The 12,292-nt window shown below is 50.0% G+C and overlaps 1 protein-coding gene across 2 annotated transcripts in view; it reads left to right on the top strand.

The window, feature by feature from the left end:
* fbxo41 (F-box protein 41) overlaps positions 1-12,292 on the top strand; it is a 491,913-nt gene that overhangs the window by 108,682 nt on the left and 370,939 nt on the right. The gene's annotated exons all lie outside the window — the stretch shown is intronic.

The raw sequence follows: 12,292 nt of genomic DNA, 5'->3' as shown, positions 1-12,292 counted from the left end.
CACACTGCACAAACCCCACCCCATCCAAACTATTTGATCTAAAGAGTTTCCACTCAATGTTTGGGAAGTTGAAGTCACCCATGACTACTACCCTGTGACTTCTGCACCTTTCCAAAATCTGTTTCCCAATCTGTTCCTCCACATCTCTGCTACTATTGGGGGGCCTATAGAAAACTCCTAACAAGGTGACTGCTCCTTTCCTATTTCTGACTTCAACCCATACTACCTCAATAGGGTGATACTCCTCGAACTGCCTTTCTGCAGCTGTTATACTATCTCCAATTAATAATGCCACCCCCCCCCACCTCTTTTACCAACCTCCCTAATCTTATTGAAACATCTATAACCAGGGATCTCCAACAACCATTTCTGCCCCTCTTCTATCCAAGTTTCCGTGATAGCCACTACATCGTAGTCCCAAGTACCGATCCATGCCTTAAGTTCACCCACCTTATTCCTGATGCTTCTTGCTTTGAAGTATACACACTTCAACCCATCTCCGTGCCTGCAAGTACTCTCCTTTGTCAGTGTTCCCTTCCCCACTGCCTCACTACACGCTTTGGCGTCCTGAATATCGGCTACCTTAGTTGCTGGACTACAAATCCGGTTCCCATTCCCCGGCCAAATTAGTTTAAACCCTCCCAAAGAGTACTAGAAAACCTCCCTCCCAGGATATTGGTGCCCCTCTGGTTCAGATGCAACCCGTCCTGCTTGTACAGGTCCCACCTTCCCCAGAATGCGCTCCAATTATCCAAATACCTGAAGCCCTCCCTCCTACACCATTCCTGCAGCCACGTGTTCAACTGCACTCTCTCCCTATTCCTCGCCTCGCTATCACGTGGCACCGGCAACAAACCAGAGATGACAACTCTGTCTGTCCTGGCTTTTAACTTCCAGCCTAACTCCCTAAACTCATTTATTACCTCCACACCCCTTTTCCTACCTATGTCGTTGGTACCAATGTGCACCACGACTTCTGGCTGCTCCCCCTCCCCCTTAAGGATCCTGAAGACACGATCCGAGACATCCCTGACCCTGGCACCCGGGAGGCAACATACCTTCCAGGAGTCTTGCTCGCGACCACAGAATCTCCTATCTATTCCCCTAACCATTGAATCTCCTACAACTATTGCTTTTCTATTCTCCCCCTTTCCCTTCTGAGCCCCAGAGCCAGACTCCGTGCCAGAGACCTGGCCGCTAGGGCCTTCCCCCGGTAGGTCATCCCCCCCAACAGCATCCAAAACGGTATACTTGTTTTGAAGGGAAACGGCCACGAGGGATCCCTGCACTGTCTGCCTGTTTGTTTTCTTTCCCCTGACTGTAACCCAGCTACTCTTGTCCTGTACCTTGGGTGTGGTTACCTCCCTGTAACTCTTCTCTATCACCCCCTCTGCCTCCCGGATGATCCGAAGTTCATCCAGCTTCAGCTCCAGTTCCCTAACACGGTCTTTGAGGAGCTGAAGTTGGGTGCACTTCCCGCAGGTATAGTCAGCGGGGATACCGGTGGTATCCCTCACCACCCACATCCTACAGGAGGAGCATGTAACTGGCCTAGCCTCCATCCCCTCTTACCTTACAGAATATAACTGCCCTGTGGAACAACTAAACCTTCGCCCTCCGACTCTGCTCCCAGTCAGCTGCACTCTCTGTAAACTCCTGGCTCCCTTCTCGCTCTTTGCGGAAATGTGGGAAATGAAATGAAAGGAGCGCCTTACTCCCTCCTCACCGAGCTCCCTCGGTCACCAAACTCTCACTATGGCACTCAAATGCACCAAATTCAGTACTCCCTCAGTCACCAAACTCTCACTGTGGCACTCAAATGCACCAAATTCAGCACTCCCTCGGTCACCAAACTCTCACTATAGCACTCAAATGCACCAAATTCAGTACTCCCTCAGTCACCAAACTCTCACTGTGGCACTCAAATGCACCAAATTCAGCACTCCCTCGGTCACCAAACTCTCACTGTGGCACTCAAATGCACCAAATTCAGCACTCCCTCAGTCACCAAACTCTCACTGTGGCACTCAAATGCACCAAATTCAGCACTCCCTCAGTCACCAAACTCTCACTGTGGCACTCAAATGCACCAAATTCAGCACTCCCTCAGTCACCAAACTCTCACTGTGGCACTCAAATGCACCAAATTCAGCACTCCCTCAGTCACCAAACTCTCACTGTGGCACTCAAATGCACCAAATTCAGCACTCAGTGGAAACAAAGTCTGCATTGTAGGTGGATCACTTTTATACTGTGAATCTAGTCTCTGAAAACTGGCCCAATCCAATTAACTAATTAACAAGCTCCAGCTGCAAGTACCTACAAGTAGAACCTTTGTTTAAAACTGATTGAAAATTTACCTTCTTCAAAACCAAACAGCAACTTTTAAGTTAATTAAGTAAATAAAAGAAAGACTGGACTTTAGATAGAAGTGTCCCCTTATACTCCCTCAGTCACCAAACTCTCACTATAGCACTCAAATACACCAAATTCAGCACTCAGTGCAAACCAATTCAGCACTCAGTGCAAACCGAGTATTACGAGGGAGGAAGTGCTTGGTGTGTTAAAAAGCATTACGGTAGACAAATCCCCAGGGCCAGATGGCATCAATCCCAGATTACTAAGGGAAACAAGAGATGAAATCGCTGGGCCTCTAACAGAAATCTTTGTGTCCTCATTGGCCAAAGGTGAGATCTCAGAGGATTGGAGGATAGCCAATGTTGTCCCGTTATTTAAGAAGGGTTGCAAGGATAATCTGGGTAATTATAGGCCAGTGAGCTTCAGGTCAGTGATAATGAAATTGTTGGAAAAGATTCTCAGAGATAGGATCTATGCACATTTGGAAGTGAATGGTCTTATTTGTGACAGACAGCATGGTTTTGTACGAGGGAAGGGCTGTGGATGTTGTCCACATGGACTTTAGTAAAGCATTTGATAAATTCCCTCGTGGCAGGCTGGTGCAAAAGATTAGGTCACACGGGGTCAGGGGTGAACTAGCTGGATGGATCCAGAACTGGCTTGGCCACAGAAGACAGAGGGTAGCAGTGGAAGGGCGTTTTTCCGAATGGAGGTCTGTAACTAGTGGTGTTCTGCAGGGATCAGTTCTGGGATCTCTGCTCTTTGTAATATGTCTAAATGACTTGGAGGAAAACGTAGCGGGTCTGATTAGCAAGTTTGCGGATGATACTAAGATTGCAGGAGTTGTGGATAGTGATGAAGATTGTCAGAGAATACAGCAGGATATAGATAGGCTGCAAAATTGGGCAGAGAAATGGCAGATGGAATTAAATTGGACAAATGCGAGGTGATGCTATAAAATAAATGGCAGAACCATCAGGAGCATAGAGACACAGAGAGATCTAGGTGTGCAGGTCCACAGATCCTTAAAAGTGGCAGCACAGGTGGAAATGGTGGTAAAGAAAGCATACGGCATGCTTGCCTTCATCGGACGGGGCATCGAGTAAATTGCCCTTAGTGTCCAATAAGGTTGGGTTGGGTGGGGTTACTGGGATGGGGTGGGGGGGTGGCTTAGTTAGGGTGCTCTTTCCAAGGGCCGGTGCAGACTCAATGGGCCAAATAGCCTGCTTCTGCGCTGTAAATTCCCTGATTCTATAAGTGAGGTGGTTGTGGCAGGTACGTTAGTGGCCTTTAAGACTTATCTGGATAGGCACATGAACAGACGGGGTATAGGATACAGGCGGTTGGTCTGGATAGGACACGTGATTGGCGCAGGCTTGGAGGGCCGAAGGGCCTGTTCCTGTGCTGTATTGTTCTTTGTTCTAACAGCACAATTGAGCTACAGGGGTTTAAGAAGAACGCTTCTTTTCCAGTCCGAGGGTTCATGAGCCTGTACCAATCATAATACCAACCTTGGCCTCAGCACTTCTTGTGCCGTATCCCTCTATACCCATCCTGTCCATGTATTTGTCAAGATGCCTTTTGAACGCTATTAATGTATCTGCTTCCACAACCACCTCTGGCAACGAGTTCCAGGCACTCACCAACCCTCTGTGTAAAATACCTGCCTCGCACATCTCCTCTAAACTTTGCCCCACGGACGTTAAACCTATGCCCCTGGTGACTGACTCCTCCACCCTAAGAAAGCGTGCCTGCCCATCCTCTCTATCCATGCTCCTCATAATCTTGTAGACCTCTATCAGGTCACCCCTCAACCCCCGTCTTTCAAATGAAAACAGTCCGAGTCTATTCCACATCTCTCCACATGTTCTTTGAGAAGGTGACTGAACAGGTAGACGAGGGTAGAGCAGTTGATGTGGTGTATATGGATTTCAGCAAAGCGTTTGATAAGGTTCCCCACGGTAGGCTATTGCAGAAAATACGGAGGCTGGGGATTGAGGGTGATTTAGAGATGTGGATCAGAAATTGGCTAGCTGAAAGAAGACAGAGGGTGGTGGTTGATGGGAAATGTTCAGAATGGAGTTCAGTCACAAGTGGAGTACCACAAGGATCTGTTCTGGGGCCGTTGCTGTTTGTCATTTTTATCAATGACCTAGAGGAAGGCGCAGAAGGGTGGGTGAGTAAATTTGCAGACGATACTAAAGTCGGTGGTGTTGTCGATAGTGTGGAAGGATGTAGCAGGTTACAGAGGGATATAGATAAGCTGCAGAGCTGGGCTGAGAGGTGGCAAATGGAGTTTAATGTAGAGAAGTGTGAGGTGATTCACTTTGGAAGGAATAACAGGAATGCGGAATATTTGGCTAATGGTAAAGTTCTTGAAAGTGTGGATGAGCAGAGGGATCTAGGTGTCCATGTACATAGATCCCTGAAAGTTGCCACCCAGGTTGATAGGGTTGTGAAGAAGGCCTATGGAGTGTTGGCCTTTATTGGTAGAGGGATTGAGTTCCGGAGTCAGGAGGTCATGTTGCAGCTGTACAGAACTCTGGTACGGCCGCATTTGGAGTATTGCGTACAGTTCTGGTCACCGCATTATAGGAAGGACGTGGAGGCTTTGGAACGGGTGCAGAGGAGATTTACCAGGATGTTGCCTGGTATGGAGGGAAAATCTTATGAGGAAAGGCTGATGGTCTTGAGGTTGTTTTCGTTGGAGAGAAGAAGGTTAAGAGGAGACTTAATAGAGGCATACAAAATGATCAGGGGGTTGGATAGGGTGGACAGTGAGAGCCTTCTCCCGCGGATGGAAATGGCTGGCACGAGGGGACATAACTTTAAACTGAGGGGTATTAGATATAGGACAGCGGTCAGAGGTAGGTTCTTTACGCAAAGAGTAGTGAGGCCGTGGAATGCCCTACCTGCTACAGTAGTGAACTCGCCGACATTGAGGGCATTTAAAAGTTTATTGGATAAACATATGGATGATAATGGCATAGTGTAGGTTGGATGGCTTTTGTTTCGGTGCAACATCGAGGGCCGAAGGGCCTGTACTGCGCTGTATCGTTCTATGTTCTATGTTCTATAGCTAACACCCTCCAGACCAGGCAACATCCTGGTAAACCTCCTCTGCACCCTTTCCAAAGCCTCCACGTCCTTCTGGTAGTGTGGCGACCAGAATTGGACTCAACATTCCAAGTGCGAGGGGACAGGAGAAGACATTGGGGGAGTTGCCATTTAGAGTGGTGGGGGTGAGCATTCGGTATTTGGGTATCCAGGTGGCACGGAGGTGGGAGCAGCTGCACAAGCAGAATCTGGCTGAGTTGGTGGAACAGATGACGGGGGATTTCAGGAGGCGGGCTGTGCCCCCGTTGTCGCTGATGGGAAGGGTGCAGTTGGTGAAGATGACTGATGATGGATAGCAGATTCTATGGTCGCGAACGAGACTCCTGGAAGGTATGTTGCCTCTCAGGTGCCAGGGTCAGGGATGTCTCGGATCGAGTCTACAGGATTCTTAAGGGGGAGGGGGAGCAACCAGAAATCGTTGTGCACATTGGTACCAACGACATAAAGTGATTTTAGGGAGTTGTGTTGGAAGCTAAAGAGCAGGACAAGCAGAGTAGTGATCTCAGGACGAAGGAAGCTTACATGAGGTTGAGGAAGCAAGGATCTGACTCGGCTATAGAGGGTTACAAGGTAGACAGGAAGGAACTCAAAAATGGATTGAGGAGAGCTAGAAGGGGGCATGAAAAGCCCTGGCGGGAAGGATTAGGGAAAACCCCAATGCGTTCTACACTTATGTGAGAAATAAGAGGATGATCAGAGTGAGAGTCGGGCCGATCAGGGATAGTGGAGGGAACTTGTGCCGAGAGTCTGAGGAGATGGGGGAGGCCCTAAATGAATGGCCCCTTTGCTTCAGTATTCACTAGAGAGAGAGACCTTGTTGCTCATGGCAACAGCATGAACCAGGTTAATAAACTCAAACAGGTCGATATTAAGAAGGAGGATGTGCTGGAAATGTTGAAAAGCCTCAGGATAGATAAGTCCCCTGGGCCTGACGGGATATCCCCAAGGTTACTACGGGAAGTGAGGGAGGAGATTGCTGCGCAGTTGGCGATGATCTTTGCGTCCTCACTTCACTGGAGTAGTACCGGACGATTGGAGGGAGGCGAATGTTGTTCGCCTGTTCAAGAAAGGGAATAGGGAAATTCCTGGGAATTACAGACCCGTCAGTCTTACGTCCCTGGTGTGCAAAATATTGGAAAGGATTCTGAGAGACAGGATTTATGATTATTTAGAAAAACATAGTTTGATTAAAGATAGTCAGTATGACTTTGAGGGGCAGGTCATGCTGATTTAGCACAGGACTAAATCGCTGGCTTTGAACGCAGACCAAGGCAGGCCAGCAGCACGGTTCAATTCCCGTACCAGCCTCCCCGAACAGGCGCCGGAATGTGGTGACTAGGGGCTTTTCACAGTAACTTTATTTGAAGGCTACTTGTGACAATAAGCGATTTTCATTTCATTTCATTTCATTTTTCATTTCATTCACAAGCCTCATTGAATTCTTTGAGGATGTGACGAGATACATTGATGAAGGTCGGGCAGTGGATGTGGTGTATATGGATTTCAGTGAGGCGTTTGATAAGGTTCCCCATGGTAGGCTCACTGAGAAAGTCAAGGGGCATGAAGTACAGGGAAAGTTGGCTGTCTGGATACAGAATTGGCTGGCCGAAAGAAGATAGCGAGTGGTAGTGGATGGAAAGTATTCCGCCTGGAGGTCGGTGACCAGTGGTGTCCCACAAGGATCTGTTCTGGGACCTCTGCTCTTTGTGGCTTTTATAAATGACTTGGATGAGGAAGTGGAAGGGTGGGTTAGTAAGTTTGCCGATGACACAAAGGTTGGGGGAGTTGTAGATAGTGTTGAGCGCTGTTACAGGTTACAACAGGACATTGACAGGATGCAGAGCTGGGCTGAGAAGTGGCAGATGGGGTTCAACCTGGATAAATGTGAAGTGATTCATTTTGGAAGGTCGAATTTGAATGCTGAATACAGGGTTAAAGGAAGGATTCTCGGAAGTGTGGAGGAACAGAGGGATCTTGGGGTCCACGTATATAGATCCCTCAAAGTTGCCACCCAGGTTGATAGGGTTGTTAAGAAGGCGTATGGTGTGTGGCTTTCATTAACAGGGGGATTGAGTTTAAGAGCCTCGAGGTTTTGCTGCAGCTTTACAAAACCCTACTTAGACCACACTTGGAATATTGTGTCCAGTTCTGGTCGCCTCATTGTAGGAAGGATGTGGATGCTTTGGAGAAGGTACAGAGGAGATTTACCAGAATGCTGCCTGGACTGCAGGGCATGTCTTATGAAGAAAGGTTGAGGGAGCTTGGGCTTTTCTCACTGGAGCGAAGAAGGCAGAGAGGTGACTCGATAGAGGTGTACAAGGCGATGAGAGGCATGGATAGAGTGGATAGCCAGAGACTTTTCCCCAGGGCGGAAATGGCTGTCACGAGGGGACATAATTTTAAGGTGATTGGAGGAAGGTATAGGGAGATGTCAGAGGTTCTTTACACAGAGAGTGGTGGGTGTGTGGAATCACTGCCAGCAGAGGTGGTGGAGTCAGAGTCATTCGGGACATTTAAGCGACTCTTGGACAGGCACATGGACAGCAGTGAGTTGAAGGGGTGGAGGTTAGGTTGATCTTAGATTAGTGTGAATGGCCGGCACAACATTGTGGGCCGAAGGGCCTGTGCTGTGCTGTATTGTTCTATGACTGTTCTCAATGAAAAGATTAAGGGCAAGTAATTGTCCCGGCCGGGGGGGGGGGGGGGGGTCCACTTGGAGGCAGAATGTTGGGGGCACATGAAAGGATAAGTGGAACGGGGGGTAGGATTCTTTCCCAAAGAAGTGGGCACGGAGACACAGTCCAATCACATCCTTCCTATAATGTGGCGACCAGAACTGCACACAATACTCCCGCTGTGGCCTCACCAAAGTTCTATACAACTCCAACATGACCTCCCTGCTTTTGTAATCTATGCCACGATTGATAAAAGCGAGTGCCCCATATGTCTTTTTCACCCCCCTATGAACCTCCCCTCCTGCCTTCAGAGATCTATTTACAAACACACCACGGTCCCTTTGGTCCTGGGAACTTCCCAGTGTGGTGCCATTCATTGAATATTTCCTCATCAAACTGCTCCTTCCAAAGTGTATCACCTCACACCTTTCAGGCTTAAATTCCATCGGCCACTTATCCGCCCATTTGACCCTCCCGTCTGTATCTTCCTGTAACCCGGGACACTCACCCTCACTGTTACCCACCCGGCGAATCTTTGTGTCATCTGCAAACTTACTGATCCACCCCCCACAGTCATCTCTCGTTTATATAAATGACAAATAATAGGGGACCCAGCACAGATCCCTGTGGGACCATAAGACATCGGAGCAGAATTAGGCCACTCGGCCCATCGAGTCTGCTCCGCCATTCAATCATGGCTGATATTTTTCTCATCCCCATTCTCCTGCCTTCTCCCCATAACCCCTGATCCCCTTATTAATCAGGAACCTGTCTATCTCTGTCTTAAAGACACTCAGTGAATTGGCCTCCACAGCCTTCTGCGGCAAAGAGTTTCACAGATTCACCACCCTCTGGCTGAAAAAACTCCTCCTCATCTCTGTTTTAAAGGATCGTCCCTTTAGTCTGAGATGGTCTCCTCTGGTTCTAGTATTTCCTACAAGTGGAAACATCCTCTCCACGTCCACTCTATCCAGGCCTCGCAGTATCTTGTACGTTTCAATAAGATCCCCCCTCATCCTTCTAAACTCCAACGAGTACAGACCCAGAGTCCTCAACCGTTCCTCATACGACAAGTTCTTCATTCCAGGGATCATTCTTGTGAACCTCCTCTGGACCCTTTCCAAGACCAGAACATTGTTCCTTAGATACGGGGCCCAAAACTGCTCACAGTACCCCCAATGGGGTCTGACCAGAGCCTTATACAGCCTCAGAAGTACATCCCTGGTCTTGTATTCCAGCCATCTCGACATGAATGCTAACATTGCATTTGCCTTCCGAACTGCCGACTGAACCTGCACATTAACCTTAAGAGAATCGTGAACAAGGACTCCCAAGCCCCTTTGTGCTTCTGATTTCCTAAGCATCTCCCCATTTAGAAAATAGTCTATGCCTAAATTCCTCCGTCCAAAGTGGATAACCTCACACGTTTCCACATTGTATTAATATGGGCCAGGGTTTAGAGAACCCCAAAGTGTATCATGGAGTTCACCTGACCCACAACTTTTACTAGATTGTGGTATGGGGAGCACACGGCCCACTCTACAGGTGTGGTACAGCAGAAATGGAAAAGTATTTTTTAAAGCAAAACAATGTTTATTCTATGAACTCAAGTTAACCTTTTTAAAACATACAGTGAACATCTTAGCAACCATCAATTCAAATATAACCCCAAAGAATACAACACTAAGTAATCCTTTAAGCTTTCCTTTTAACATCCATACAACTTAAAAACGACTTCTTTAACAGAAGCACATCAAGTTAAAGTCACGACTGAAACATTTATAATTCTGAATTCACCAAATGATCAAGAGACAGTCTTTTCATGGCAGAGAGATCAACAGTACACCCGCTCTGCCTGGCTTCAGCTCCAACACTGAAAAACTAAACCAAAAAGACACAGACACACCCGAGCTTTTCTCAAAGTAAAAAACAGAGCCAGAGCTCAGCTCCAGCCACACTCTGACATCATTGCAGTAACATGAGCAGCCAAACATTTCTTAAAGCGACATTCTCATGACAGTATTTCATCTGCCACTTCATTGCCCACTCTCCGAGCCTGTCCAAGTCCTTCTGCAGCCCCCTTGCTTCCTCAATCCTACCTGTCCGTCTACAGATCTTTGTATCATCTGCAAACTTAGCAACAGAGCCTTCAGTACCTTCTTCCAGATCATTAATGTATATTGTGAAAAGTTGTGGTCCCAGCACAGACCCCTGAGGCACACCACTAGTCACCGGCTGCCATCCTGAAAAAGACCCCTTTATCCCCACTCTCTGCCTTCTGCCAGTCAGCCAATCCTCTATCCGTGCCAGGGACGCCACTGGACGCTGGCATATAGTCACTGAAGCAGCTGTCTGTCATCACAGTCTGTCTCCGACAGCTAAGCCAGATTAACCGATCCATGTTCCTTTGCAGCCGCTTTGTGTCCTCGCCACAACTTACTTTCCTACCAACCTTCGTGTTGTCCGCAAATTTAATAACTAGACCTTCAGTCCCTTCATCTAAGTCATTTATATAAATAGGAAGAAGTTGAGGCCCCAGCGCCGATCCCTGTGCCACATCCTGTCATTGAGGCCCCAGCGCCGATCCCTGTACCACATCCTGTCCCGAGGCCCCAGCGCTGATCCCTGTGCCACATCCTGTCAGTGAGGCCCCAGCGCCGATCCCTGTGCCACATCCTGTCCTGAGGCCCCAGCGCCGATCCCTGTGCCACATCCTGTCCTGAGGCCCCAGCGCCGATCCCTGTGCCACATCCTGTCCCGAGGCCCCAGCGCCGATCCCTGTGCCACATCCTGTCATTGAGGCCCCAGCGCCGATCCCTGTGCCACATCCTGTCATTGAGGCCCCAGCGCTGATCCCTGTACCACATCCTGTCCCGAGGCCCCAGCGCCGATCCCTGTGCCACATCCTGTCATTGAGGCCCCAGCGCTGATCCCTATGCCACATCCTGTCATTGAGGCCCCAGCGCTGATCCCTGTGCCACATCCTGTCATTGAGACCCCAGCGCTGATCCCTGTGCCACATCCTGTCCGGAGGCCCCAGCGCCGATCCCTGTGCCACATCCTGTCCCGAGGCCCCAGCGCTGATCCCTGTGCCACATCCTGTCATTGAGGCCCCAGCGCTGATCCCTGTGCCACATCCTGTCATTGAGGCCCCAGCGCTGATCCCTGTGCCACATCCTGTCATTGAGGCCCCAGCGCTGATCCCTGTGCCACATCCTGTCATTGAGGCCCCAGCGCTGATCCCTGTGCCACATCCTGTCAGTGAGGCCCCAGCGCCGATCCCTGTGCCACATCCTGTCCTGAGGCCCCAGCGCCGATCCCTGTGCCACATCCTGTCCTGAGGCCCCAGCGCCGATCCCTGTGCCACATCCTGTCCCGAGGCCCCAGCGCCGATCCCTGTGCCACATCCTGTCATTGAGGCCCCAGCGCCGATCCCTGTGCCACATCCTGTCATTGAGGCCCCAGCGCTGATCCCTGTACCACATCCTGTCCCGAGGCCCCAGCGCCGATCCCTGTGCCACATCCTGTCATTGAGGCCCCAGCGCTGATCCCTATGCCACATCCTGTCATTGAGGCCCCAGCGCTGATCCCTGTGCCACATCCTGTCATTGAGACCCCAGCGCTGATCCCTGTGCCACATCCTGTCCGGAGGCCCCAGCGCCGATCCCTGTGCCACATCCTGTCCCGAGGCCCCAGCGCTGATCCCTGTGCCACATCCTGTCATTGAGGCCCCAGCGCTGATCCCTGTGCCACATCCTGTCATTGAGGCCCCAGCGCTGATCCCTGTGCCACATCCTGTCATTGAGGCCCCAGCGCTGATCCCTGTGCCACATCCTGTCATTGAGGCCCCAGCGCTGATCCCTGTGCCACATCCTGTCATTGAGGCCCCAGCGCCGATCCCTGTGCCACATCCTGTCATTGAGGCCCCAGCGCCGATCCCTGTGCCACATCCTGTCATTGAGGCCCCAGCGCTGATCCCTGTGCCACATCCTGTCCTGAAGCCCCAGCGCTGATCCCTGTGCCACATCCTGTCATTGAGGCCCCAGCGCCGATCCCTGTGCCACATCCTGTCATTGAGGCCCCAGCGCCGATCCCTGTGCCACATCCTGTCATTGAGGCCCCAGCTCCGATCCCTGTGCCAC

Source organism: Scyliorhinus torazame, chromosome 3 (assembly GCF_047496885.1).
Source record: "Scyliorhinus torazame isolate Kashiwa2021f chromosome 3, sScyTor2.1, whole genome shotgun sequence".
In the NCBI taxonomy this organism is placed as follows: Eukaryota; Metazoa; Chordata; class Chondrichthyes; order Carcharhiniformes; family Scyliorhinidae; genus Scyliorhinus; species Scyliorhinus torazame.
The sequence above is the reverse complement of the archived record's forward strand: the minus strand, read 5'-3'. Positions and strand labels throughout refer to the sequence as shown.